The sequence below is a fragment of the Chiloscyllium plagiosum genome, chromosome 34 (assembly GCF_004010195.1).
Source record: "Chiloscyllium plagiosum isolate BGI_BamShark_2017 chromosome 34, ASM401019v2, whole genome shotgun sequence".
Taxonomy (NCBI): Eukaryota; Metazoa; Chordata; class Chondrichthyes; order Orectolobiformes; family Hemiscylliidae; genus Chiloscyllium; species Chiloscyllium plagiosum.
In genome coordinates this window covers 14046705-14054292 of record NC_057743.1, presented here as the reverse complement: position 1 = coordinate 14054292, position 7588 = coordinate 14046705, and positions in this window count along the sequence as shown.

Here is a 7588-nt window from a genome sequence, read left to right as displayed (position 1 = left end):
CAGGGATCAGGAGAGTGGATCAGGAGTGGGGATCAGGAGTGGCTCAGGGATCAGGAGAGGCTCAGGGATCAGGAGTGGAACAGGGATCAGGAGAGTGGATCAGGAGTGGCTCAGGGATCAGGAGTGGAACAGGGATCAGGAGAATGGATCAAAGATCAGGAAAGTGGCTCAGGGATCAGGAGAGTGGCTCAGGAATCAGGAGAGTGGCTCAGGAATCAGGAGAGTGGCTCAGGGATCAGGAGAGTGGATCAGGAATCAGGAAAGTGGCTCAGGGATCAGGAGAGGCTCAGGGATCAGCAGTGGAACAGGGATCAGGAGAGTGGATCAGGAGTGGCTCAGGGATCAGGAGAGTGGATCAGGGATCAGGAAAGTGGCTCAGGAATCAGGAGTGGCTCAGGGATCAGGAGAATGGATCAGGGATCAGGAAAGTGGCTCAGGAATCAGGAAAGTGGCTCAGGGATCAGGAGAGTGGCCCAGGGATCAGGAGAGGTTCGGATCAGGAGTGGAACAGGGATCAGGAGAGTGGATCAGGAATCAGGAAAGTGGCTCAGGAATAAGGAAAGTGGCTCAGGGATCAGGAGAGTGGCTCAGGGATCAGGAATGGCTCAGGGATCAGGAGAGTGGCTCAGGGATCAGGAGAGGGGATCAGGAGTGGCTCAGGGATCAGGAGAGGCTCAGGGATCAGGAGAGTGGATCAGGAGTGGCTCAGGGATCAGGAGTGGCTCAGGGATCAGGAAAGGCTCTGGGATCAGGAGAGTGGATCAGGAGTGGCTCAGGGATCAGGAGAGGCTCAGGGATCAGGAGAGTAGATCAGGGATCAGGAGAGTGGCTCAGGGATCAGGAGTGGCTCAGAGATCAGGAGACGCTCAGGAATCAGGAAAGTGGCTCAGGGATCAGGAGAGTGGATCAGGAGTGGCTCAGGGATCAGGAGTGGAACAGGAGAGTGGCTCAGGAATCAGGAAAGTGGATCAGGGATCAGGTTAGTGGATCGGGGATCAAGGGAGTGGAACAGGAGAGTTGATCAGGGATCAAGAGGATAAATCAGGAGTGGCTCAGGGATCAGGAGAATGGATCAGATTAGTGACTCAAAGATCAAGAGAGTGGCTCAGGGACCAGGAGAGTGGATCAGGTGTGGCTCAGGGATCAAGGGAGTGGATCAGGAGAGTAGCTCAGGGATCAGGAGAGTGGATCAGGGATCAAGAGAGTGGATTAAGTATCAAGAGAATAAATTGGGAATGGATCAGGTGAGTGGCTCAGGGATCAGGAGAATTAATCAGAAATGGCTCAGAGATCAGGAGAGGAGATCAGGATTGGGTCATAGATCTGGAGTGGCTCCAGGATCAGATGAATTGATCAGGAGTGCTTCAGGGATCAGGAGAGTGGATCAGGCATGGATCAGGAGAGTGGATCAGGGGTCAAGAGAATAGACCAGAAGATTGCATTAGGAATCAGAGAAGTGGCTCACGAATCAGGGAATTGCATCTGAGATCAGGAAGGTGGATCAGAAGAATGCATCAGGGATCAGAAGAGTGGATAAGGTGCCCCCATCCGTTCCTGAAGATGTTGCCTCATGTTGGGATACAGTGTCACAACCACTGAACACCACCAACCAAGCAGGCCTTGGTTCTGTTAGAGAAAGTGAAGCAGCTATCACCATAGTCCACACCTGCACAAGGTGGTAACTGGTCTTGTTGCAAAACAAAGAGGAACTCTTTCTCCACTAATATGCCTTCACTCTCTGGATGTAAGTATCACTGGTAAAGACAACACGAATTGCCCTCAAAAAGGAGGCTGCTAGCCTCTTTCAACTAGTATGATCTGCAAGTTGGAGCAATCTGCAGTTTGCAGTTCAGACTGCAGTTAAGAGCCGACCATTATTTTTTTCCCTGGGACTGAATCATAAGATGTGCAGCATGAAAACGGACTTTCTGTCCAACCCGTCATACTGACCAGATATCCAAAATTAATCTAGTCCCATTTGACAGCATTTGACCCATATCCCTCAAAGCCCTTCCTATTCATCCTACCCATGCTCCTTGTGATTTTATAAACTTAAATAAAGTCACCCCTCAGCCTAGGCTCCTGGGAAAATAGCCCCAGCCTGTTTAGCCTCTCCCTATAGTTCAAGCCCTCCAACCCTGGCAACATCCTTGTAAATTTTTTCTGAACCCTTTTAAGTTTCATAACATCTTTCCTATAGCAGGGAGACCAGAATTGACTGCAGTATTCCAAAAATGGCCTAATTAGTGTCTTGTGCAGCTACAATATGATCTCCCAACTCCTGTACTCAATGTACTGACCAGTAGAGGCAAGCACATTGAATGCCTTCTTCACTATCCTATCTACTTTCGACTCTGCTTTCAAGGAACTATGAATCTGCACCCTAAGGTCTTTTTGTTGGCAACACTCCCCAGAACCTTATCATTAAGATATAAGTGATTTGCCTTATCAAACTACAGCACCTCATTTATCTTAACTAAATTCCACCTGCTGTCTGATCAAGGTGCCATCGGTACTCTGAGATGACCATTTTTGCTGTCCACTACTCTGTCAATTTTGGTGTCATCAGCAAACTTACTAACCATATCTCCTATATTCACATCCAAAACATTGATAACAATGACCCAGCACTGATCCTTGCAGCACACCCACTGGTCACAGGACTCCAGTCCAAAAAGCAACCCTTTACACACCACCTACCTTTGAGACAATTTTGTATTCAAATGGCTAATTCTCTCTGGATTCCATGAGATCTAACATTGCTAACCGGTCTCCCATGTGGAACCTTTTGAAGGTCTTACTGAAGTCCATATAAACAATGTCCACCGCTCTGCCCTCATCAATCCCCTTCATTACTTCTTCAAAAAACTCAATCAAGTTAGTGAGACATGATTTCCCACACTCAAAGCCATGTTGACTATCCCTATTCAGTCCTTGCCTTTCCAACTATATAAAAACCCTATATTTCAGAATCCTCTCTACAACTTCCCCACCACTGATGTCAGGCTCACCGATCTATAGTTACATGGCTTTTCCTACCACCTTTCTTAAACAGTTGCATCACGTTAGCCGACCTCCAGTCTTCCAGAACCTCACCTGTGACTATTGATGATACAAATATCTCTGCAAGGGACCCAGCAATCACTTCCCTAGCTTCCCACGGACTTCTAAGAAAGACCTGATCAGGTCCTGGGGATTTATCTACCTTTATGCATTTTATGACATTCAACACCTCCTCCTCTGTAATATGGACACTTTTCAAGATATCACTACTTATTTCCCCACTATTTATTTCTAGCTTCCTTGTCCTCCTCCACAGTAAATATTGGTGCAAAATACTCGTTTAGTATCTCACCCGTCTCCTGCAGTTCCACACATAGACTGCCTTGCTGACCTTTTCGAGGCTGGATCATGTAAAAACAAAAGATTTCCTTCCCTAAAAGGCATGAATGAGGTCAACTCAATAGCAGTGCCTCAGCTTCCACATCTCATAAACCTGATCAAAGAGTCAATGCAAGAAGGCCAATCAGTTATTTATTTCCCCTTTACCTTCACCCAACTCTGTTTTGTTCTATATTGATTTTGCTTAGATATGACCCATTCATTGATCCTCAAGTATCCCAACCTCATCTGTTAATCTGAACTGGAACAATTATGGATTTTGGGTTTTAATTTTCAGAAGTGAAACTCAGACAGAAAGGTCCACTTTTTCAGAAACATAATACAGTCTGGCAAAAGGACAAGGATCTGAAATGTTTCTCTTGGCACAAATGCTGCTTGACCTGTTTTTCTGTTCTTATTTCAAAGTCCACTTCTTGGTTTCTGCATTTTTGTGCAAGTCCATTTGCAAACATCAATAGCCTTGTGCCAGACACCGTTTAGCTGTGAATTGATGACATTATTCTCGAGTTGTTTTGATCACAATTAAACATTTCCAATTCGATTTAAAGCCTAGTCCTCCTCTGAGAAAAGCAGCAACAACAGCTTAGTCAATAAATCTAGTCAAATATTTCACCATGCAATAACATCCTCAAGTTTTCTAGCAAGGGTTGCAGGACAATAATTCAGCTAACTTACCCTGAATCCTGGCTGACTTTATGCTTCTGTAAACCACCTCTCGAAGACTATTGTAACATCTTTACCTGCCACTTCAACAGAGAAATTCCTGAGCTTAGCACAGACCAAAAATTCAAACTGGATATTCTTCTGTACTCAAGCTAAGTACCACAATTGTGAATATTTTCAACTTTAAAAAATCCTTATTAACTTACCTTGCTTCTTTAAGGTTCTGGAACATTTTGCTATCCTTTAGCACTACACACCTAAGCTCCCTCTTCTAATTACCTCAGTTAGATTTTCTCAGTGCTCACAACCAAATTATAAATAACCTCCTTTGTCTCTGTGGTGGATTATCTCTTTGTATGCTCACTGGCACATCAACACTATTCAAAGCACCTGACCGTTTCCTATTCCTCTAACATACTTCATTATTATCTGTCTCCATGAAATTCAATTCCTACCTGTCTCACGGCAGCCAGTGTGATTCCAGTACTAGTTTTCCTTTGCGTCCCTTTGTTTTCATCTCCTGGGTTTCCTTAAGGACCTATCATTTGCTCCCTCCTCCTGCTTCATTACACATTGCTCCTTAACAACATTTGTAGGCATGGACTCAGCTTTCATAATATAATACCCAGATTTACCACTCCTCTGACATGTCTCCAATTACCTGCATGCTGTCTGCATCAACACCTGACTAAATAAAAACTTCTCCCAGCTTATGACCCAGAAAAATGAAACAATATTTTTCTGTCAATGCATCACATACTTTATGCCTTGATTCACTGTGTCCTCAGTCAATCCCTCATTGTTGATCTAAACTGACCTTAAATGGGCTTGATCTTGTGTTCTGCTTTGAAACCCATAACCATCTATCACCAAGATTGTGATTTGTCAAAACATTAACTCTGTTTCTCTCTTTCTCTGCTGATGCTGCCAGACCTGATGAGTTTCTCCAGCACTTTGTATTTTTATTACCATGACCATTTACTTGCATGATGTGGAGGTGCTGGTTTTGGACGGGGGTGGACAAAGTTAAAGATGACATGACACCAGGTTATAGTCCAACAGGTTTGTTTGAAAGTACAAGCTTTCAGAGTGCAGGGGCGGGATACATAGAACACAGAATTTATAAGTAAAAGATCAAAATGTCATACATCTGGTACAATATATTAGACAAACCTAGATGGCTGTTAAGTTATTAATTACTTAGAATGTGGATTGATTAATATGTAAATCCTAGAATCTTTTTAAGTCACAATGCCGAGATAACTTGAGGTTTTATCAGTATATAAAATAAAGGTGTCATCTCAGCTCAGACAATGCATTAAAGCTGTGAGGTTCAAGTCTGTCTGTATACCAACCTAGAGTCAGACTGGTTTTATTTCCAAAGTATGAATTTATAGAATGTCACACTGACTGATTGACTGTGTGCTTTTTGAGCAAAAGAGAATGTACAGTGTATCTGCAAATGCAAATTCACCGCATAGACTAATTGTGTGTGCTTCCTAATTGGTGCCTCCTAATTGCGACGTTACGATTAGCTGCCAAATTGTTCTCAAACTTAAAAAAAAAATCCCAGTTTAATGTTTCAGACATTACCAGTACAGGACTGAGTCAAGAAAATACTGCAAGCTAAAAATAGAATAATTACAAATGGAGAAGTACTTGATGTGGGTGTACTGGTTTCTTAAGGTAAATCATTTTACTGATATTTTAATACAATGGATTTGTTAGATAAATTAATTTTGAAATGATGTATCACTATTTGGATTTAAATTGCGAATTGGGAGTGGTTTACCCATGTTTGTACTCAGAGTCAGGGTGCATTCTGTGGTTTACCACATTAGCCTGTACAATATATACCACGAAACTGGGTGGTTGACAATTCAGATACAGAGGGGTTTTACAAACCATTTTACCCCCGTTTTATAAATATCTGAATTATGAGCACTTGTACTTCCAAACATGATCCCATATAGAAGTGCATTAATGTTAATTTTAAAGATCCAATATATAACTGTTTCCACATACTCACAAACAGCTATTTTCCATTGTCCTGCATTGTGTTCTGACTTGTGTCCTGATGAAGGTCTTGCCCATTACGTCGACTCTCCTGCTCTTCAGGTGCTGCCTGGTCTGCTGTGCTTTATCCAGCACCACACTTTATCGACTCTGAGTCTTCAGCATGTGCAGTCCTCACTATCTCCTTCCGATTTGTGTACAAACTGACATGTGAGCAGATTCAAGAACAGAAGTCCTTTGCAACCTGGAGACTGCCGGTATCTTCAAGTTTATTTACATCACTAAATATTTGCAATATCACAGACTTCAACCCATAGTTTAGGTTCTGTGCTTACTGATGTTACACACACATAAGCTGAATCATTCCATGATACAGAGAGTGTTATTGAAGGTAAGCTTTGTACTGGAACATCACAGGTCATGATGTCATGTAAGGGTTTTAAAGGTACAGATCTGTTTTATCTGAAATCTATGCCACAATGCAAAGTCCCACACTTTTCCATTTAAAGAATGGGAGCCTGTTTTTCAATAAACATGAATATAGAATATAGGATGATAATAGATATACCTATAGACTCAGATAATATCTTGACGAGCATACGACACAACCAGATCTTTGTACAGTTATCACGATGTGACGGTGTAGCTTCATTCTGCGTGAGCTATATTTCATCAAGGATGAATGTGTATCATTTATTGTAGATGTGTCGTTGTTGTCTCATATTAGGTTTATTGTCAGTATCAGAGCCATGATCCTGTGTGGTGAGTGGTTTACGATATGCAACTTGGATATGACATTTTTTTTACATAGGACTTGACAATCATTATTACAATGCAACCTACAGTGGGCACTACAACTAGTTTCTTTACATGAATTCATGTTTGTATGAAATTGTTGAACTCATACATTTGTCCTGTTCCAGTTTAGTACACCTGTTTGCGTACTCATTGACCATGCTCTTGTATTATTTTCTCTCTTCTTTCCAACAACATGTTGGACTCTACAATTGCTTGGAGAGGGTTTGGATAGGAACAACTGCATGGGTTTGCCTCCAAATTGTGAGAGTTGCTAGTGATCGTAAACCAATGCCTAGAGAAGTAGCACATAGAATTAACATAATTATTTGAAAACCTTGTCCAGTTGCTTTACACTTAATGATCACAGTACAGCCATTGCATTTTGCAAGACGATTTAACTGAGGGTAGTGAGTAGATGAGATAACATGTTGAATATCACATTTCCTGCTCATGTCTCAGAATGGTGCATTAATATACTGCAGACCATTGACACACACAATTTGTTGAGGTACGCCAGATGTACTGAACATAGTGGTGAATATGTTAATCACAGTTACACATTGTAAAAGGGAATTTTGTGAAATAGACATTAGATGTAATCTTGTCTTTGAAAGCAAATCCACAGAAAGTGGCAAAGATTAGAGGGAAATTAGCGGATTGGGAAATTTTTAGAGCTCAACGCAAAGCCACGAAGAAAACTGTAAAGAAA